The sequence below is a fragment of the Bombyx mandarina genome, chromosome 12, assembly GCF_030267445.1.
Source record: "Bombyx mandarina strain Sakado chromosome 12, ASM3026744v2".
NCBI lineage: Eukaryota > Metazoa > Arthropoda > Insecta > Lepidoptera > Bombycidae > Bombyx > Bombyx mandarina.
In genome coordinates this window covers 16,307,845-16,331,493 of record NC_143219.1, presented here as the reverse complement: position 1 = coordinate 16,331,493, position 23,649 = coordinate 16,307,845, and the positions used below count along the sequence as shown (strand labels likewise).

General features: G+C 36.4%; 1 long non-coding RNA gene across 1 annotated transcript; it reads left to right on the top strand.

The window, feature by feature from the left end:
* Nucleotides 1–1,936: 1,936 nt before the first annotated feature.
* LOC149501860 (uncharacterized) lies at nt 1,937–4,002 on the top strand. Its single transcript, XR_016324038.1, has 2 exons — nt 1,937–3,766; nt 3,856–4,002. It is a non-coding gene; the product is annotated as an uncharacterized LOC149501860 (long non-coding RNA).
* The last annotated feature ends 19,647 nt before the right edge of the window (nt 4,003–23,649 follow it).

Genomic DNA, 23,649 nt, shown 5'->3' with positions numbered 1-23,649 from the left:
ACCCAAAATTATTATATTTATTATACGGTTATTTGTACTAGCTTTATTTGCCGCTGAATATAATGGCTTTTTGTTGTTTCTCGTAGCTCAATCCAAGCACGTCATAACGATTTAAAAACTCTTTGAGAAAGATGTATTTTTTACATACGTGCTTAAGAAGATAATACATTTGCAAACCAGTCTTTAATTTATAAAAAAATTAGCTGCACCCGTCCGCTTCGCTGGGCATTTAAAATTAACATTATTATTTCTCACCCCCACAAAGATACTCATTATTAACGCCCCCGCACCTGGTGTAGGGAGTCCAACACTCATATAAATATTGGCCTATCCATTAAGTACATGTATTTTCTAGATGCATGGTTATATATAGTTATAGTTATAACGGAACATCCGTAAAAACCACTGTAGATTTATATATTAGTATAGAAATACACAGTTGATAATAAGCACAGCTAACTTATTTCTAAGTCTTAAGTTCTAAGGGTAACATATTGTAGCTATAATACAATAACAATGTAAAATTTATGGTAACAGGAAAGAGGCCCTACACATCTGAGCAGAAATTATGGGAGCATATTTATGGACACATTAACACAAGTTCCATGGGTTTCGCTAAATTATTTAACTATCCTGGACGCGAGCCAAGCCGGCTAATAATCGACTGTGGCGCTGTCAAACAGATATAGTTTGTAATCTAATTAATTGAGTTGTTAATAACTCGGATAACAATCGGTCATCCGATCCGGCTTTGCAGTGTTAGTGGAATGGGTGGAAAGTTCCTATGTTAAACGACGCTTTTTTGAGACACAACTTTTGTAAGTTTCAATTGAAGTCGTCGTGGTCTAACGGATAAGACGTCCGGTGCATTCGTGTTAAAGCGATACACCGGTAGGACCTCTTGTAGCCCACCCGGGTAGGTACCACCGCCCTGCCTATTTCTGCCGTGAAGCAGTAATGTGTTTCGGTCTGAAGGGTAGGGCAGCCGTTGTAACTATACTGAGCTATTAGAATTTATATATCAAGGTGGGTGGTGCATTTACGTTGTAGATGTCTATGGGCTCCAGTAACCAGTTCGCACCAGGTGGGCTGTAAGCTCGTCCGCCCATATAAGCAATAAAAAAGAATAATAGCTTCTTTGCTAATTTAATAATATCATTCATGAACATAAGCTATAGCACGCATAGCTAAGTTGTTGCCTAACCGCTAAGGATTCTTTTCTGTGGAAACGTAAATCACAACGCTGTGGGAATACCACAGAGGGAAGTTGATTACAGTAACAGATAGCATGTAGCAGTGATGGTACCAGTACACTCCGATCCGGTGGTAGATTCTGCGAAGCACTGCTCTTGCTAGGGCTAGTGTTAGCAACACTAGGGTTTGAGCCCCGTGAGCTCCTACTCGCTAGGGTAAAGTTAATATAGTTAATATCTCAAGGCTATCAGCATAGGTAGGATTACGATAAAAATAAAAATAATGTTAACCTAAAACGTATTTTTGGTGAACACTTTTGTTCCATATGTGTAGAGGGTAGGAATGAACTCTGTTTCGGTGGCAGTCGGGCGATGGTAAAAAATATACGGTATACGCTACAAAACCAACTATACATAAGAGTTTCTAAGCAAGCTCGGAGGTTCTAAACAATCTGAATGACCTTTTCTGCATGAGGTTAAATTTACTATGTATTTACTCTTATCTGTCTAAAGTTTTTATATTTTTCTTTTATCTAAAGAAATGACATGTAATGTTCTTTTATTAAAAATAAAAATATCTTAAATTACTTTATTCAAGGTGACGGTAATGTTAGAAATTATAGAAAAGGACTCATCTTCCAAGTTCCCCTGTTATTAAGCTGGAAATATTAAGGAATCTCCAGTTGTGTCTCTTCAAATTTGCAGACATTGCGTGGCGAAGGGCTCTTCACATTGACAATAATATCGAGGGGTGAAAGGCTATTTGGTTTAAGCGACATTTTTGCAACTTTACACGAGAGCCATTTAAAGTTTAAAATTTTGGAAAAAAAATCATAACAAAAAAACTTCTTCAGCAATTTGAATGGAGTAAACTTAATTGAAATTCAATTAAAAACATCAAGTTGTTGATGCTAATACCGAATAAAACGGACCTTTAATTACAAAGATAAACGTCGCTTAATACAAATTGCCTTAAGCCCTTATTTTTCAGAGTATGGAATAAAGATTTAAGTGACTTCATAACCACAATTGGCTACAGGGAAAAAAAAATAAGCGACGCTGCAATATATTTTCAGAGTAAGCCAAAAAGCATGAAGTGACTTAGCCCAAAATTAATAGTAGCAAGCTATTTATCTCAACTACCAATTTAGATTAAAATGACTGACAGGCGAATTTACTTATGTGACATATAATATTGAAAATTTACCGTTTGATGTTACATTTTTTTACGTCTAATACTGTCAGTGGCTGTTAAAACAACCTAAATATATCGCAATCACTGAAAATCTCAGGTGCTTATATTGAATAAATAAAGAAATACACAAAACACAACAACAGTTAAAGTATTTATTTAGAAAAATAATTAAGTAGATCAGTCTCAATGTGGGAACATCAATTATATTTATTTATTTTTTAGTCTTAATCAACAACATCAGTTAAACTATTAATATTTTGTATAATAATCAAGTAAAATCAGTCTGACTGTAGGAAAATCATCTATAATTATAATAATATAATAAATAATTATAGTTGATTTTCCCACATTCAGACTGATTTTACTTGATTAATATACAACATATTAATTAACAACATCAGTTAAAGTATTCATATTTCGTATAATAATCAAGTAAAATCAATCTGAGTGTAGGAAAATCAACTATAATTAATTCATTATACATGATTTTCCTACATTCAGACTGATTTTACTTGATTATTATCACATCAGTTAAAGTATTAATACGTATTAGTATTTTGTACATTATAAAGTATCATTACTTTTACTGATGTGATATTAATCAAGTAAATTCAGTCTGAATGTAGGAAAATCAACTATAATTAGGTATTATTTATTCAGTATTACTTGAGATCGGCTGTCATAAAACTTACTAAGAGTATAATTAATCACAACCAATATTGTTTAATTATAACTTAAACTAATAAAAACAAAATAAAAAATATCAAATCAATAAACAAAACTTGTAGTAATTATAAAATACAGCCAATGCTTGATAATAATCATAATGCAATAAGAAAGAACGTATTTAATAATCATTTTCTTCGCCTGTATCTTCTACATCAGTATCCAGTAGAACATCTTTGGAATTGCAGTGTTGTAGATTTGTGTATTCTTTATGAAATATCTTGGGTATAACCCCAGTGTCACACAATTTCTTTAGGTCCATGTATTTGGCTTTGGTAATCGGCAAACTTGGATTATATCTACGATTGATAGCTCTAGGTTTCGCAATAATTTGTATAATCTCTTCGGATGCATTATCTTTCATTGAAAATTTTACTTTCATTTGATTTGGATGAGATTTTTTAAATGTTGCTGTACGGATTTTACTAATTTTACCTACAAGGTTACCCTTAAAATATTTTTCAGACATATCATCAAAATTTAAGAAATCCTCGTGTGTCAGATTTTCAACATTATAAGGTGCTGGTTCTTTTCTTGCTAGCTGGCTTATTGTAGCCCATTGCGAAGGGGCCCATACAGTAATATTTCTTACGGATTGTTCGATTGTAGAGTGTATGCTGTCTACCGACATTTTCGTGTGGCCAGGGAGAAGGTAATTCATTTGAATTGCTTGTAAATTGTTCGATTGCAACAAAGCATTATGTATTGTTGCAAGGACTATTTTATTTTTGTTTTGTCCAGGGCAAGAATCTGAATAGACTGAAGCGCCTGCGCGCGGCAGTCCGGTTGAAAGATCACGATTTTTAACTCCCGGGAGATGAAATAAATATGGTATCATGCGACATGAATGAAATGTATCATATTAAAATTTAATGATTGAAAGACCGACCCGTATTTTTATTTATACCGAAAAAATGTTTCATATTGCATTACTTCATTTTATTGTCTGTATTAAGCGACATGCATTTAATAAAATAATAGGACCGAAATGTTTTAACGGCTAAGCAAAATATCTGAAACAAAAGAACTACTTGATTTAAGTAGCACGCTGCATGAAAAATAGATGCAGCTGAAAGAGCTTAAGCGACACTCCATGTCGTATTTGGGTGACGGACAAATGGTTTAAGAGACATCACACCATGTAATTGGTAGAAGTCAAAATGATTTAAGTTACTGCTTAATAAAAAATTGAAACAGGAAACACGCTTTAACTCTTATTGGATTATTTTTCTGAGAAAAGGTAACTGGTTTATGTCTCGTCTCTTAATATCATTGTATGGTTTAAGTACATTACTAAAAAAAAAATTCAAAATCAACGTTGGATAATACACTGCCACTTTGGAAACAACCCAAAAATAGTATTGTTTCAAACGCCAAAAAAGTGCTCTGATTTTAATAAATCCGGCATCATTCGACGGAGAAAAATTCGCTGATTCCGTATATGTATATAACTCAATATCACCCTAGATGTCGCTTAAACCAAATAGCCTTTCACCCCTCGATATAATCTTAGTAAAGCCCTACCCAATATTTTGAACATTGAAAAACAATTTAAAATCATTAATTCTCAAATATTTCAATATTCCGTTATTAATTTTGAATTAATTTAGAATTTTACAGCCAATCAATTCAAAGGGTTTCGTTTGATTTAGCAAAAATTATATATTAGTTTGCTATACAACTTAAAGTTTTACGAATTAATCTCCCCTGAACTTATCAACAGGTCTCAATCAAGTTAAATTTTAGTTTTTAAAACTTCGTAACGTATAAGCTTTATTTATTTTTATTCTATTTCAATAATATATTTTGATATAGACGGCCGGATTATCTAATGGTCCTCAAGAGCTTTAAGAGGTCAGATTTTATAGTCAAAGTGCGTCAAAGTGCTCTTTAACTAAAGACCTTTTCGTCAAAAGGTCAAAGATGAAAGCGGGAGTGCTTTCTTAGTTTTTGTAGTGATAAAAATAAAGTAATCAACTCTTATCGGCTTAAAATACCCTCTGCCAGCAGAATTTCAGATACGAATTAGTACTGGGTGAATTATGAAATGTTTACATCGCATATGTACATGTGCACTTCTAGGACCCATGATCTCTTCTTGCTAAAATCTATAAGGTAAGTTTACTTTCGTTTAACAGTTTGAATTCTACTAAAATTCCATTAAATTTATCAGTGTGCTTAGTGCGAGTTTTTAACGTTCTCGATAACGTAAAAGTTAGCGTAAACGTTAGCGTAAAACGTTAACGTAACGTTAGCTCATATTTGTATGGAATGTGATCGTTTGCATACGTTTGCCGCTAGGGGCGCTGTTCCAACTGCATACAAAATTGGGCTAACTTTTACGCTATCGAGAACGTTAAAAAACTCTCACTAAGCACGCGGATTACGAAAAAATCCTGCATCACTCACCTTTAATACTCCAACATTGACGGATAAACCTTTTCGAATAACTATCCGAACATTTTTAGAATCTATATCCGCGAGCCCCGGGGGGGCGCCGTCTTCCGCGATCTTGTCAAGGTTCTGATAAATGTCAATGCCGGTTCCGGAAGCGCGATGGACCCGCTCGTAACTTGTTCAAGCGTTCGGCTTTTGCGGCTGGGTTTACTCAGCTTTACTTATTTCTATATTATTACTAGCGATCCGCCCTCGCTTCGCTTCGGAAACTGTAATTTATTATTGATTTCTTCACTATTTAATGGATGTTATAATACATAATAATATACACCTTCCTCTTCAATCACTCTATCTATTAAAAAAAACCGCATCAAAATCCGTTGCGTAGTTTTAAAGATTTAAGCATACATAGGGACACAAAGATATAGGGACAGAGACAGCGACTTTGTTTTATACTATGTAGTGATTATCTGCTACTATGTATGATCGCTCTAGAAAGTACCGCCTCATTTCTTTCCGTGTTTGATGTATAAGACGACAAAGGGATTCACTGGAGCTTGGGCAGCAGCGTACTAAGATGTAGTGGTTGTAGGGCGAACTGTGTGACCGCGCGGGTAGGTACCACCGCTCTGATATTGGTACCATGAAGTAGTCATGATGGGAAAACTGAGATGGAGTCTCGATACTAATTTTATAAAAATAATAGTTACTAGTCCCGGAAACCCCTTCAAAATTGATGAGCCTCCGAGTCGTTGATCCTTTACAAACCAACATTGGTCGTCTTGATACTTACATTCCGACAGAAATCTTACAATTAGCGATGCATGTACAACATTGAAAGAAAAGTTAAGAATTAACTTAGTTTTAAAATAATAAATTTCCTTGACATTTTCTACGTGCCGATGTCACAAGCTGAGTGACTGGAATATTTTTTCCTTTTTGTTTTTTGATAGGTTGTCCAATCTCACTGTTTAGCTGGTGTCAATTAGTCCATAGACATCAATGGAATCTTGAGATATAAGGTGAATCTTTCAGTAGGGCCCATCGAACCGGTATGATTACTTCGCGATATTTGTAAATAAATTCCGGTTGACTATCACAGTATGCTCTGAGTATAATACTACTAAGAAAAAGGTTTCGCTGATTATCGATTGCAAATCTTAGTCACATTTCCGGAACCCAAGGTACGGAACAAAACTCATATCAGATGGCAAAACCCACATTATAAATTATTTATATATTTAGGCACACAATACCCGTTATAAGCTAAAAAGATAGACAAAAAATAAAAACAAGTAAAAAAAATTGGCTTGCAACATAAGCCATGTGCGCACGATTAAGAAGACAAATGTGCTGAGTTTGTACTCAATGTTATAAATAATGCAATAAGCATTAAACAATCACACTACTAGTTAACCTATTAACCTGAGGATGCTCTTGAACATTTTTATAAACGTCACTAACCTACAAGTAAAAATATATACCACAAACAACAAAATTCATACATTCATTCAAAGCACACAATCCACACCACCATACAATCTTCAAGATTGCAAACTGCTTTCATGACCACGAAAACTGTGAAGTTCTAGAAAAATAAAAAAAATGTTAAGTGAAAAATGTAATATCGTGAAATCAAACGAACCTACAGAAAAAAAAGGGACATTGGCAAAATTCATCTTTTCACTACACTCATAGTGCATGTTAAGTGTTGCTCTAAATGTCATGTTATGGTCCAGTCAATGACGGTCCCGATATGTCATGTAGAGAAACTTAAGACGTTTGTACTGGTTATACTCAACTTGTGTTTGGAAACTCACTGTCGGGTATTTACGAAAATTAGAGAAAATTCGAAATTGTATTTTTGACGTTTCTTCGCTTACCAAAGTCTGTTTTTAATTATCAACGTCATTTTTGGACATGCGTTTCACTCCTATTGTTATAAGACCCACTTGATGGTGGATGGACATTGTCACAGCAATCGTACAGGCAATGCAAAATTACATGGCATATTGCTCAGGAAACATGGCAGATAATTTTTCGTCATTTGTAAAGTTTTATTGAGGGAAACGATATCCAAAAATTTTTTGGACCGACAAATCCCATTAGTTTCTATCTCAAATATCGAGACGAGTTTGCAGCTTTCTTAATAAAATTACGGGAGCTCATGGACAAGGTCAATACTGCTGCTAACCCTGAGATCTAAAGTTGAAATCTCAATATAGTTTCTATCGACTGTTTTATCTGCCATCATGTCCATTTCTGGCGCGAAGCAAACAACTGTTCCAGTTAAATCGGTATGACAGTCGTGATTACATCAAGGCGGCTGACGATCAATTCATGATCTGATGTCTACGGGTTCCAGGGAACAGCGAGCTTGGCCATAACTTTGTTTGTCTATAAATGAAAGAACAAAGAAAAATAAAACGCCCTGCTCGTAACTTGAACCGGATCATTTGAGTTCGCGGCAAAGCCACAGTGATTTGTGTGGTTTGCGAGAAACGAATGGAATAGAAAATGAGATCATTCTGTCTTCAGCGACGTTTTACAATAATTCCACTTTTCCCCCTTTTTCCACGTCTTTGACTGTAACTCTTATTGTATCTTCATTGAGAGATGTGAGCGATTTGTAGAGGAGAATAATAAAGAACAGTTTTAACTGATATAGCTAAATTTAGAGAATCAGATCACTTCATTAAGATCAGTTAAATTATTTAGATACTTTAAATTCTTTGATAACTGATCAGTAACATGGTCATGCACGAGGTACCACTGTCATGTACATACACATCTGTTGCGAAATAAATCTTATAATTTACGACTCAACGGAGATTCTTAAGAACCATAGACGGGTGAAAGGAGCTCACGCATTACCTGGCCTTCAGGAGTAACTGGAGCCCAGAGACATCCAAACTGAACTCCGCCAATCGCTTTGAGACTTGTGGTTTATATCTCAACTGTAAAATTGCGAAAATAATAATTTTGCGCGGTTTGAATTTCTTATTAGATTCGACAAGGCGCAAAAAGTCTATCATCTCTTCATTTCGAACGTTATTATTGTATAACTTCAGCGAAATTACGAGAAGCGAATATCAAGAAATGACAAAACGACTATCAAAGATTAAGTGTCGAGTGAGTGAGTGAGTGAGATAATTTTGTTTTTTTTTTTATTGCTCAGATGTGTGGACGAGCTCACAGCCCACCTGGTGTTAAGTGGTTACTGGAGCCCATAGACATCTACAATGTAAATGCGCCACCCACCTTGAGATATAAGTTCTAAGGTCTCAGTATAGTTACAACGGCTACCCCACCCTTCAAACCGAAACGCATTTCTGCTTCACGGTAGAAATAGGCGGGGTGGTGGTACCTACCCGTGCGGACTTACAAGAGGTCCTACCACCAATGATAATTTTGCTTGACTACTTTATAAAAAGTACGCAGGCACACATACAGACTCTTAAATTCTCACACGCGATGCGTAAGTACTACGGCACGCACGTATTCACATATCAACACAAGGCGACGCCGCTTCAGATCTCAAAGTCATAACTCAAGTTGCACGAGGACAATTTCCAAGTATGTATGTGTTGGAATGATTCGTACTGAGATTCGAGATCCGCGTCTCATGTTTACCTTCGAGGGGTATTCGTGGAAACTTCGGGGGTTTGCCTAACGTTCCGTCCGGATTTAACGAATCAATTCGTTAAGAACACACGTATCTCTGATTTTAATCTGCTAACGCTGTTTTGAGTGTTGTTTGAATAGCTTTTCATTGCATTGAAATTTGTGCTTTTTGAAAAAATAGTGACGGAATTTTCATCATTCTTTTCTGTTGGTCTATCAAATTGCAGATAGTATAGAAGGATAGGATTGTATATTTTAGATATTAGTAGGAGTGCGAAGACTCTCAATCATAAGGACGAGGATATATTCTGGATGCTTACTGCTGTTAACTGTAGTTTTTGGAGTCATCGATACATAGGATGATGGTTAGTCATAAATACTCACAAAATATATGTTTTATTGTCTTAAATATATTCGCATGTATTGTGAATACAGAATTTTAAATGACAACACTTGTTAACAAGTTTATTTTATTAATCTATTTCAAGCTCTTGCTTTGGTATTATTATGTATAGAGCCAATCTCTCGGGTTGAGGGTACAAATAAACCCTTGATATGTTATCAACCAAAATAAGAAAAGAAAGTAAAAAAAAATCATCTCCAAGCCTTCATATCTGATAATTCTCTAAGCAGCACCGAAAACAACTTTATGACAAGTTTAGGTAATTCGAGAGGATATAGTTACGCACGTCGACTGAATCGGAAAGTGGTCCTATTGGGAACAGATCCAGGGAAATGTAAGAGGGGGTAATTTTTTTTTTGCAATCTTTTTTTTCAGTTGAGGTTGAACGAGTTTGATATCTCGTGTCGAAAATGATGAAACATAATATATTTGTTGCCGAATAGAACTTTTGAGAAAATAAAATACTAATACTATATAATTATACGTTTTTCTTTATTTATTGCTTAGGTTGGTGAACGAGGTCACGGCCCACCTGAAGTTAAGTGGTTATCGAAGCCCATAGATATCTACAACGAAAATGCCGTAACCTACCTTGAGATAATAGTTCTATATGGCCTAATGGATAAGATATCCGGTACATTCGTATCTAACGATGCAACGGTGTTCAAATCCCGTAGGCGGGTACCAATTTTTCTAATAAAATACGTACTCAACAAATGTTCACGATTTACTTCCACGGTGAAGGAATAACATTGTGTAATAAAAATCAAACCCGCAAAATTATAATTTGTGCAATTACTGGTGGCAGGACCTCTCGTGAGTCCGCGCGGGTAGGTACCACCACCCTACCTATTTCTGCCGTGAAGCAGTAATGCTCTTCGAAAAATAAAACGTACTCGATACAGGAATTATCCAGTGTACCTAACGTGGTATTAAAAATGCGTTATTTTAACAGAGTTTGCGCGAATGCAATATTTTTTTATTGCTTAGATGGGTGGACGAGCTCACAGCCCACCTGCCCTACCACCAGTAAAGACAAGCAAATTCTTCGTTCTTCCATAGAGTTTCAATGTATCGAAAATTCGCTGGTGAAGATCCTCTGCGTTTGCTTGAGGCTGTTGATCTTTAGCGTCTTCTGCTTTTAAGATTGTGTTATATTGCGCGCAGAACAAAAATAAAATCTTAAAATAATGGGAATGACTCAAATACTCAATTATACTCGCATTTTACAACATAATACTTAAGGTTTTAGTTTTTAATGTACTTACAATTGTTGTAGATCATATTCATGCATTCGCATTTGGGAGCTATAACTGCCGTGACTATTTCTAGCGCGAAACAGTAATGCCTTCCGAATTGAAAGGTAAAACAGTCATTACAACTATATACAAGCTTCACCTCAAACGTGAGCTGATGGGCTGAAAGGGAAGCAAATGAACTGGGCGGTGAATGAGCGGACACGAAAGGGGGGAAGGACATCGGGACTTACTTGGAGGTCGATGCTGGCACTATCACGGTCGTAGTGGTGTTCCTCTGCGATGGGTGGCACATACACCTTTATATCGGTTCACACTCAACTTTTTACTTAGTAACGAAAGGCGCGCGCGCACAATTCACTCAATACCGAACGAGCGTATATCCGCGTGCCGTCGTATACCGCGCAGGTATAAGTAGTACGGGGTGCGGACGGGCGACGGCACCCGAGTTGAGCCGAACATTTGCGAACGTCGCGCTGTCGCGCGAACAGGTGTGATTTTATTGTAGTGATCTCAATGATCTCCAGGAAGCACTTAGATCCAGATGGGCGGACTATGAGCTCGTTGATACACTGGTTGCATGTTTTTGTTAATCTTTTAAAAAATGAAATTTGCTTAAGTAAATATTACGCTGGGGGTCCAATATATGTGTGTTCCTGATTCCGCGCCTGGCCTCCTCGACAACTGGATCACGTATTATTTGAGAGTTTGTCGCTCGCAAACTTAGTTGTCGCCGGCGACAAAGACCAACGGAATTACAGAACGTGCCGCGTGCGGTGACGATACGCTCCAAGAATAATAGTTACAGAACTTGCAGATCTTGCGGCTTGCAAACACTCACAGCACTTGTTTTATAAACTAAACGTGAATTATCATTAATCGAGCTGAGAACAGTTGAGCTCACACACAACTTTAAGTTGTGGCCGCCTGAGCGTTTTGTAGACGCGTAAATGCCGCTATGAGGCGGAGAAGCAGTTGATTGTCGGAGAAACATAATGAAAGCTCTTCACAAACCGAATTCCAATACAACGGTGGAAAAGTATTGTAGAGACAAGAGGAGAAACTCTACAACGATCTATTGAACTAGCGCGGGACAGAAGTAAATGGAGATAACCTTATGTGATCACGATCCTTATTAGTGAGGCCAGTCACTGACCTCGTCGAACCCGTCGCTTGCGATGAAGGGCTCGACGAGCGAATTAACCCATAGACACAGCTCGCTGAGTTTCTCGCCGGATCTTCTCAGTGGGTCGCGTTTCCGATCCGGTGGTAGATTCTGCGAAGCACTGCTCTTGCTAGGGTCAGTGTTAGCAACACTCCGGTTTGAGCCCCGTTAGCTCACTTATTAGTTAAGGTTACGCTAAAATAGCCTCATCAGCTTAGGTACAAAAAAAAAAGATAGTGAGGAAACGACAGTAAAAAAAAGAATAAAAAGAAGGAAAAATGTCACTCACCACTCCAAAACAACCGCGGTCGAACTCTAGATCTAATGAACGTATAATAGTTTGAAAACACCTGTATAGTATTTATTGAATAGCACCTGGGCGATCGTTGGAGTTGTAACGCAACATTCGCGGTACGAATAACCATGAAGCTTCTTACAAACGATTTTATTTATTTATTAATTAACTCGATGCACCAGGCGATTTTATTTGTGCTAAATACTCGTACATATGTAATTCAAATAAAGCACTAAGTTGGCACGTAAGATCATCAACACAATGTCGTATTAATTTATTGCAGATATACTCATATTTCATGTGGTTTATCTTAACAAAAATTATTATAATAACACTTTTATGATCAAGCTACTATCTTTGCACAAAAGTTCATCCAAATCCGTTTAGTATTATTTTCATTATGAAAATGTATGTTACATTCCCTTTTACGATATTAGGAAATAATGTTTATGTAAGTCTTCGTTTGTTTATTTAACAGGCTGTATAATAACAAGTATACATAAGAAAACAAAAGATGTTTAGTTACATGTACCGTCCATGTCGCCAAGAAAGAACACATTTACGTAACAACGCGTTGTCATACAATGAATAATGTAATACACAAAATAAATGTAATGTGAACATAATACATACCATATGAAACGTTAAATACACACTCAATCTTGTTCTAGAACAAATTGAATATATGTGGGATCGTTCATGAGTAAAAGTGGGATGAATATAGCGAAATTCTTTATTTTAGTTCACAATCACTTCGCACACGTCTTTCTAAAACTATTCCATTTTTGAACTTCCCTCTCTAACCTTAAATTACTATCTTTTTCTGAACCTGAATGTTGCCATTGCAACACGCACAAAAAATATTCAAAAAAACAAACTGAGAAAACGTATTAAAAATAGCACTCCCCACATATAACTAGTCAGGTCATAAGTATTGTCACACAGTAAAAACTTTTCTTTTAGAATGCTGGCCACAAAAAAGTTTATTGAATTCGAATTTCGAATTGTTCATGAAAATAAAAATGTATACTTTTAGTATTTTACTCATTTTTAAATATGCAGTGGACGCTTAAAGAAGACCGTGTTGCAGTTATTGCGTTGCATCGTTGCGGTTACGCGCCAATTCAAATTTTTAACATACTGAAAAATTTGAATATAACCAAAAGATTCGTTTATCGTACCATCAAACGATATAATGAAGACTCTAGTGTAGATGACAGGTCAAGAAGTGGTCGCCCTCGGTCTGTTAAGACTCCAGCAGTGATAAAAGCTGTGAAGGCGCGAATTCAAAGAAATCCCAAACGTAAGCAGAAACTGTTGGCCCTTCAGATGGGGTTAAGCAGAACCACGGTGAAAAGGGTGTTAAATGAAGACTTAGGGCTTCGGGCATATCGAAAAAAAACAGGACATCGTTTGAATGCTCGTCTAATGGACCTGAGACTGAAGAGATGCCGCGCTTGGTTGAAGCGGTACGCGGGAAAAAAATATCGGGAAATTCTTTTTTGGGATGAAAAATTTTTTTCCGTAGAAGAGAGCTACAACAAACAAAAACAGTAGTGAAGAAGCGAGCAACCGTATTCCGCGTGTCCAACGAGGTCATTTTCCATCCTCGCTCATGGTATGGTTGGGAGTTTCTTATTGGGGCTTAACAGAGGTACATTTTTGTGAGAAAGGTGTAAAAACGAATGCAGCTGTGTATCAAAATATAGTCCTGACGAACCTTGTGGAACCTGTTTCTCATACCATGTTCAATAACAGGCACTGGGTATTCCAACAAGATTCGGCGCCAGCTCATAGAGCGAAGAGCACACAAGACTGGCTGGCGGCGCGTGAAATCGACTTCATCCGGCACGAAGACTGGCCCTCCTCCAGTCCAGATTTGAATCCGTTAGATTACAAGATATGGCAACACTTGGAGGAAAAGGCGTGCTCAAAGCCTCATCCCAATTTGGAGTCACTCAAGACATCCTTGATTAAGGCAGCCGCCGATATTGACATGGACCTCGTTCGTGCTGCGATAGACGACTGGCTGCGCAGATTGAAGGCCTGTATTCAAAATCACGGAGGTAATTTTGAATAAACTTTAGTGTCATAAGAATCTATGTTTTGTTAAGTTCATTTTGGTATATGAATGGTTACATAATGAATAAACTTGTTTCAATTATTTTACATTAAACATGTGACAGAATTTATGACCTGACTAGGTAGTATTGGGAAAGTTTATGTGTAATGTTCACATCGCTTTGGTTGTATCTCGGTACATAATTGGGAATATCTTCCCTAATTTCTATAAAACGTCATGTAATAAATTACATGTAACATCTAAATTTCAGTTTTGTGTTTCGCTATTCTTCAACTAACGTTATTGATAAGTGGCTGGATTCAATTTAAAGAGTTCCGTATATCGTTGTTTGGCCACGGAACCCTAAAAACTAAATGGAATGTAATCTAACACGCAGCTTTTCTTTCCCTGATGCTCTTAAATGTCCAAATATTAGTATCGTAAGATAAACATCCTACAACTAATCCATCCAACAACTAGACAGAAAAGTGAAAGAGTACTTAGTAAAGATTAAAAAAAGTAAAATGTTATAAATATTGCTGAGCGTGAAGTAAGTAAATGTTGTGTTTCATAGGTTGTTAGTTAGTTGTTAGTTAGCATGCTAATCACATACATCTTGAAACTGAATGAACATTTTCCAGCTTTGGAATGAACTCCTCTTTAATATGATTTTTTGTATCGCTTAGAAAATCATTATTTATAAAAAAAATACTAAGAAATTGCTTAAAAAAGAAGATGTTTCCCGGGCGCTGTGACGTGGCCTTCCTTATACAAGGTTTTGAAAACAGCAGGCAGTAGCCTGTCTGTGCCATGCCTCATGTCCTTGAGCGACGGTGACTGCTTACCGCCAGATGGACTGTGTCCTTGTCTCCCTACAAACGTATCAAAATAATTTAAAAAAAGATATTCCACGATGTTTTGCGTATGAAAACAAAAATGTTAAATAACTTTACGTTGGATATAATCATCGACCGAAACAGTTAATACTGAATAATATGTAGGTATATAAACAGCTAGAAACAATGTTATTATATGTACATACAAGTAATAAACCTTAGAATATTATCTACGTAATTTATATTCCACTAAGTATTAATGTTTACCTGTAGTTTATTAAGGGTCGGTTGTCAGCCTATCACACCGAAGGGCAGAGAATTTGAAAAGTGAAATTCACCAACTTCAATTTGTAGGCTTTCAATTTCAATATATATATCACAGTTGATACAAATACAAAGAGTGTGCGAAGTATTCCTTAGGCTACTAAGACTATATAATCAATATATTAATATGTGAAGCAAAAACTTTGTACCTCTTTTTACGGAAATTGCGCACACAGAGGAGTATGAAATATCCTACACTTATAGAGAATATAGAGAAGGAGTGCAGAGTTTTATTTTTTTGTTAAATTATGCATAAAAAGTACATTAAATCAATAAAAAAAAATATTAAACACATTACTATGTTAAAAACCTGGGTGTTATTATAGATCGACATCTTTCGTGGAGTTCTCACGTTGCTGAGATTAGTAGGAAGGTGCACTTCGCCTTGCACTCGTTGAGATGTCTGCAGGGCTTCTTACCTCAGCATACAAAAATATCTCTCGTCCAAGCTCTCATTCTACCCATAATTGATTACGCCGATGCCTGCTACTTGGATGCCACTGAGGAGCTCTCAAACAAGCTTGAGAGGATGCAAAATCTATGTATCCGTTTTATATACAATCTCAGAAAATTCGATCACGTTTCTCATTTTCGCAAAGAACTTAAATGGCTCCCTATACGCCTTCGTAGGAATACTCGAATATTATGTCTCCTATTCAATATCCTACATAAGCCCACTTCTCCCTTATATTTACGTGAGCGATTCTCTTTCATTCGTTCTCCTGATGCTCCCTGCAGGTCCAACCAACGTTCTGTTTTGTTATTCCCTTCCTACAAAACCAATTTCTATTCTCACTCCTTTACTGTGCACGCGGTCAGACTGTGGAATTCGTTGCCGGCTGACATCCGAGTTTGCAAGTCTGTTTCTGTTTTTAAATACAAGGTCAAACAATTTTATCTCTCATCAACCGAATGATCATTGTTCTATACTCTTTGTATATACGAGTGTTACTGTGTTACTTATAATATTTTGTATTCAAGTTTAACAATATTTACTATGTGTATGTGCATTACTATAATTCTCATGTTGTATTTGTTATTTTAGCTGTTCTACACACACTCATCACTTTTTATTATTATTCTCATTATCCTCTCGCAGGTCTGCTGGAAGAGATTTCTTAAAGAAATAAGCAGTGCCTTTGTACATAATTTTCCTATTACTCTGTACTATGTGTTTTTTTCTGTGTGTACATAAATAAATAAATTAAGATGTATTTGAAACAACATATAAATATATACTCTTTGTTTATATTCAAACTTTTGTTATTGTTTAATGTCTGTGGTTAAATTGAGAATAGATTAATATTTTTCGTCTTTGGTATTATTTGTCTATAGTGTAGCTTTGGCTAAATCTGCGATTATAGATGTATAATAGTCAACAAATTAAAGAGCGGACGGTTAGCGTGGTATGGACATGTGATGCGTAGAGAGAAGATGCGTGTGACTAGGAGACGTATGGAAATGGTAGTGCAAGGTAGAGGGGGAAGAGGTCGACATGGATGGAGTGTGTGAATGACAATATAAGAGAGAGAAGAGTGAGTGTTGAGATGACGGCTGATAGAAGAGAATGGAAGAGAAAAATTAACAGTGCCGACCCCACCTAGTGGGATACGGTGGAGAAAAAGAAGAAGAGATGTATAATAGTCTCTCACATTAGAACCGTAAGAATGTTCAAACGTAAAATTTAATTACAGTCGGATTTCGACTACTGCGGGACCACTAGTTATCGTAAAGATGCATAGGTAGATGACGATAGCGTTACAGTGTAAGCGTCTGACCGGGTAAGTGTCCACGGTCACGTAACGCTCTGGAAGCGGTCTCTAGTAGAGCAGTAATGAGGAATGTTATCACCCGAGCGAAGCGTGTTCACCGCCAAACGACATTCATTACGTATTTTCATTGATAATGAATGTGTGATCTTTCACTGATTTATGCTACACGAGAATTCGCTTTGATTACATATGTACGATTATATGTAAATGAATTGCGAGTGTCTCGGTGGTGGTGTAATTGTTTTATAAGATGTGGGGGTATTTGAGACGCAGACACGGCACCCGACCCCCCCTTCTTGAGACGTACAGTCGAAGTATCAGTCACTAGCAGTACTGACTCGCAGACACGAACGTTATTGCCCATAATTAGTTTAGACAGACAGACAACATCGCACTGTCATGGAGTACTTCACAGGACCTGCCTATGACCACATCAGAACTTCAACATCAGAGAGTAAATGTTGCCTTACCTTCAAAAAAAAGGAAAAGTTGCATTTGTCTAGCATAATATGTGATAATTGATTCGTGGTAGTAGGTAGAGCTCATAATACTCCAATTATTTTTACGCTTTTTTCTTGTGGGTTCCATTTTCTGAACGGTGTTGTGCTCATCATGAATAGATTTTTATCGTAAAAATGGGTTAGGTATGTATTGACTATGAAAACTTGATGCCAGACTTCAACACGTCGTTGGCAGATATACACATTATAATCCAAATTTATAATATATAGATTAATATTAATAATATATAATTATACAGAAAAACTTATTATTTAGTTTCAGTCTCCATTTTGCAGCTTTATCTCTGATTGCACTTGCCTATAAGCGTATTTCGAAACACACAATCCACTAATCCTAATTGCAGGGGATTCACTGGCGGTAGGGCTTTTTGTGATCCCGTACAGGTGGATAGCATCATGCTGCCTATGTCTGCTGCAGTAATGTGCAGCTGAAGCAGTAATGTGTTTTGGTTTGAAGGGTGGGGGCAGCCGTTGTACTGTATAATAGAGACTTAGAACTCATGTCGCAAGGTGGGAGGCGGAAATTACGTTCTTGATGTCTATGGGCTCCGGTAATTACTTAACACCAGATGGGCGAAGCGCTCGTTTACCAATCCAAGGGATAAAAAAAAATCCAACAATCAGATTGTACCAAAATCCCACAACTTCACACAAGCTCAAAGCGCGTGCATATAACATACTTAAGTTATTACCATCGGCATAATTACTATCTCACTAGCTTACTTAGACCGTAACTCATCAGTGAGCGATAGGTACAAGAAAATCTACGTTCGTACAAAGTTTAGCTTCACTTTGTTTCCGTTTCTGTACGGAGCACGATACAATTGTAGAGTCACAGAGTGCGCAGACCAGAATGTAGAGTTTTTTTTTTGTGCTTAGATGGGTGGACGAGCTCACAGCCCACCTGGTGCTAAGTGGTTACTGGAGCCCATAGACATCTACAACGTAAATGCGCCACCCACCTCGAGATATAAGTTCTAAGGTCTCAGTATAGTTACAACGGCTACCCCACCCTTCGAACCGAAGCGCATTACTGCTTCACGGCAGAAATAGGCAGGGTGGTGGTACCTACCCGCGCGGACTCACTAGAGGTCCTACCACCAGTGATAATTAGACAGAATTAAAGTTATTAGATTCTTTTTATCAACTTGAGAGATTTTTTAATTAGTGCGTGTGAGAAGCTACTACCAGAGAAAAAAAAACAAGCACGGATGGACATATATATTTTAACCTCAAAACTGTCATGACTTTTTTTTTTTTTTTTTCGTGACTTCTGGGTCGAAGATACATCGGCCTTGTTATTAAGTGGAAATCGCACGTTTTAAATTCAGTTACAGGACTTATCTCACGTTGTCTATGGATAACAATTTAATGTCAGATGAGCCACTAGTTGAAGCTACCGGTATCCAGTAATGCAGAGAAATGACCTGATAATTAATCCCTTTTGTAGGGCAATAATTGGAAACGACAAGGGGAATTTCTTAAATGAACGGGCTTTTTGCTCGGTAGACAGTCCGAATATTTTAGAATCAAAGGTTGCGAGGTTGCGATTGATCCCGGGAATTATCCAGACTTTCGGAATTTGTATTATGCAAACTTATCTTGAAAATGTCCTTAGTACGATTCAGGTTTTCACCAAATATTTTCCGTGGTAGTCGTTAGCGGCTCTGACTGTTGCACTGAGGATCGTGGGTTCGATTCCCACATCGGGCAAACATTCGTGTGTTGAACAGATTCGATTTGCTCTTTGTCTGGGTGCTTATTATCTATATACGTTTATTTTTAAAGGTGTATAAGTATGTAGTATGTCAGGCGCTCTGCCACTCATAACGCAGAGAATCCTAATTTGGGAGCGGATGACCGTGCGTGACACTTATTTCGAGTTGTCAATCATCATTTCGTCGCTGTCAAAGCAAAATCTGTTATGTGCAAAAACTCTATTTTGAATTAACGAGTAAAAACATTTTCGTATAAAATTTTATATGAAGGTGAATTTTTAAGAACTATATCAAATGAAAGCTTTAGATAAGTATTAAAGCTATATATACACATAACAGTTTTTTTATACGGTAGATAGGGCTGTGAACTATACGAAAAGGTGAAAAAGTAAAAGTCTCAAAAAGTGCACATAGTAGATTTTGGTTTGACAACGTCGATTATCTATATTATTATGTGGTTTATTTACACCACAAAAGTTCCGGCTCAAGAAATAAATGATTAAAACAGAAGGTGGCCTCTCTGTAATCTGTTTCTTCAATGTCTTCGTAGATGATGCTACGGCGTAGTCGCTAATGTAGCACTGCGCTGCTACGAGCTCACGTTTGATCGACTTGTATAATTGTGTTTCGAGTTGAATCACAAGGTTTTGGATTTATATACTCCAGTATTGACGAATTCAATATTACACTAAGTTTATTGTTCAGTGGTAGAAAGTTTGTAATGATTCAATTTGTTTTGTTTATGAGACATTTGTTGTTATCATACTGTTGGTCATATACAAAATATTGTTAAAAAAATCGGTTGTCTGTAAAATCGGCTTACTCACGATAGTTGAACGTGACAACGTCATAAGAAAATACCGATGGAATGGTTTCATTTTTCAAAAGAAAATTTTAATTTTATTTGTTTGATAGATATTTTGTATGGATATAGAGAAGGAGGTAAATAGAAATCACTATTGAATTGATCGTGATGCTTCAGTTTCTCTCATGACGTTTTCAATGTTCAAATTAGACTCGAATTGACTACGGCGTTCCATGATCGCGTCTTTATTGTCGTCAAATAATTGGAGAAATTTATTGCCAGTTTAGCCACGTGATGTTGGAACGCCTCAGAGCGAGGTAACGCCGCATGAGTCATGTTTTTTCGTGGGCTCTATCGAATTATAAGACGTTGTCACGTCAAAAAATTACAATTATCCTCTAAAAGGTATCTCAATGATCAGTTATTAACAAAGAGTTTTATTTACACTCAGATTCTATGATACAATTACAATTTATAAGAATAAAAGTTCAAGTTAACTAGAGAAACAAATCGAACAGTTAAATCGAATGGACTTACAAATCTCACGAATAAAACCGAGACAAGGTCCGCATGCCATTGAGTTAAGAAATGTAGGAGCCGCGAACATTTCTCGTACGGTTTTTTATAGAACAAAAAAAGTGAAGCATCCAGCTATATTGCAATTAAGAATTCTACCTTATATCACTATATAGGTTGCCGCATCTATTATTAGTAAATTATTGTTACGCGCTGGGGTTCGAGATAAATAAAATTCTACCGGATTACAAGTTAATACTGTATTAATTACTTAGAACACTTGAAACACTACAAAAACACTTTAAAATTCTCAATTCACATCTTCCGCTTCACTTCAGGTGATCCGTTCGCTGTTTCGCTTCAAGTAGTTCCGATTACTGACTGCCAGCGTGCTATCTCTGCAACGCTTTTGTAGCCGAGACGAAATCTCTATAATCGTCGAGAATATTCCACAAAAGTCTACAGTATTGTGTGTGTCCGCTATCTGACAATAGATGGCGTTGTACTTCTCGAACGTTCTAGATTCTACTAAATCCTTTGATATTCTTTCGTCTGTTCGGCGATAGATAGCGTTACTCTTACCGGCGTAACATTATTAATTTGACTGTGACCGTTTATGTGTCTGCACCAATAAAAGTCTTATTCCAAGTATCATTTTATAAATGTTTACCGCAGCGTCCGAAGACCGTTTTATCTATACTTTGTTCAAACACAAGAGCTTTATCTAGACGAGTCTAAGTCTCCTTCGTGTTGCGGATTAACATTAGTTCCCTGTCTTTGTTCTGATAAAGGGATCCGGACTCAGGGCAATGTTTCTTCGTGACGCTGAAGATTTATAAAGATTCGACACTGTTCTATTCATTTTAGTTTCTTCGACTTAAAGGTGTTAAGACTTGTATCGGACTACATTGTGAGTAAATTGATGATCTACATAGTGTAGTGTGGAACGTATTTTATGACTATCGTATAAAGCTATTTTTATTGGAAAGATTGCACAATTGCTTCGCTGCAGACTTAGGTAGTTCATGTACTACCGTAGTAGTTTGTATCGTTCCGACAATTAGTGTTTAAGATAGGATCCAGAGAGCTAGAAATTAGGTTAGGAATACGTGATGATAATTGAGTCACAGAAGGATCACTTATGTTCAAAGACTGGAATAGTGATTAATATGTATTTAACATTAATTTATTTTAACTAGTGATGTTTATTATTAGCCGTATATATCTTGATGTAATATTTGAGAAGTATTTGTGAATAAAATGTAATGCCTTCTTGCTATAAATAGGTAGACAACTCACAGCCTAGCTATTTTTAACTTGTTCTGTTACCTAGAGACACCCGTACGTAGAGTCTGTTGCGCATATTGAGTGAGGTAAGACAGAGCTGTCAATTGTTTTGCGTGACACCTGTCCCGTTCACTGAATCGAAACATGTGGCTGCTTCGTGGAAGAAGAGGACCGCATAGCCGTAATTACGCTGTGAACTTACAATATTCTCGACTGCCATTAAAACCTCGAAACAATAGTGCAGTCTCAAAATAAGTATTCTGGATAATGTGGGTCGCATTAATTTTATAAAAAAAAAGAAAGAACATGATAAAATACTATTATTCAGTTGGTTCTAAAATACTTTATAATTGTAATAAATAAAAAGTTTTCAAAGTCACGTTTCGCAGGCCGTAATGAACAAAAAAATACAAATATCTATAATAGTATGAGCACATTTTGCTTTGATAATAATGAGCCCGTTTACATTCGCTATTTAGTTTCGTGACTGTAAAAGTATTTTTTCATCAAAGTTACGTAAAATTTTACAAACGCAAAACGAGAGGACGTTTGAAAACCTTTCGCCGTGGGCGAAAATATCACAGTTCAAAGTTAATTTCGGCTAATTGGAATTCCGATCTGTCTAGTTCCGGCAGACTAACTTAGTTTAAATCCTAGTTCCCTCGTTATTAGTTCACTCGTTTGCTGACCTCCAGGCGATTGGGGAACTTCACATATTGCACTCAATTACTGTTTGCACAAAGAGCTATGCGCGCGTGTAAATTATATTAATCTGTTTGTTTTTCCAAAGGAAAGTACAATCAATGTTTGATGAATGATTATAATTTTGTGTGTTCATATTTGTGTGTGCTAATACACTACGAAAATTGAGTTGAACAAGCTTTTTAAAGAAATTTACGTTAACTAAAGACGTATAGATAATAAATTGGGCGTATGGCATCGCCGGTAAATCGTGTTTAAAGTTATAAGTCATTGCGTATTTGTTGAATCGATACTTTTGGTATACCAGTCCTTGCTTGGTACTAGGTAATAGTATTTTCTGTAATAAAGTTGTAAAAAACTTTTAAGCAGCAGTATTGAGGGCAAATAATGTTATAGAAAAAAGGCAATCTTACTGTTTATCAATTCTTCAATGAAATAATCAAAAGTGCAGACAATAAGGAATTAGGAACCAATGTTTCCGATAATTTCAGTAAGGTCATTTAGATTACTATTTTAAGAAATTTACAGCTAAAAAGTAAATAGTATGCTGGTACCTGACGTGACATAAGCTCTGTTTGAAAGTTCTTAAAATGAAAATTAAAATGACAAGTGGCTCCGTCAAAAAGTTCGAGAAAAAGACTAATCCGACTTAATATTAATACTAATGTTATCAATAGTTGTGAATAATGTTCACGAGTGCTCACAAGTCTTGCCTGATACGGTAAACTCAAGCAAATTCAAAATATTCCTCACAAAATTCTAATTAGCTGTGAAAATATTATACCGCTTCATTCCACTTCACAAACTATATTTGTAATTCTAATCCTAGCCGTTATCCTTCCCCTGAGATCT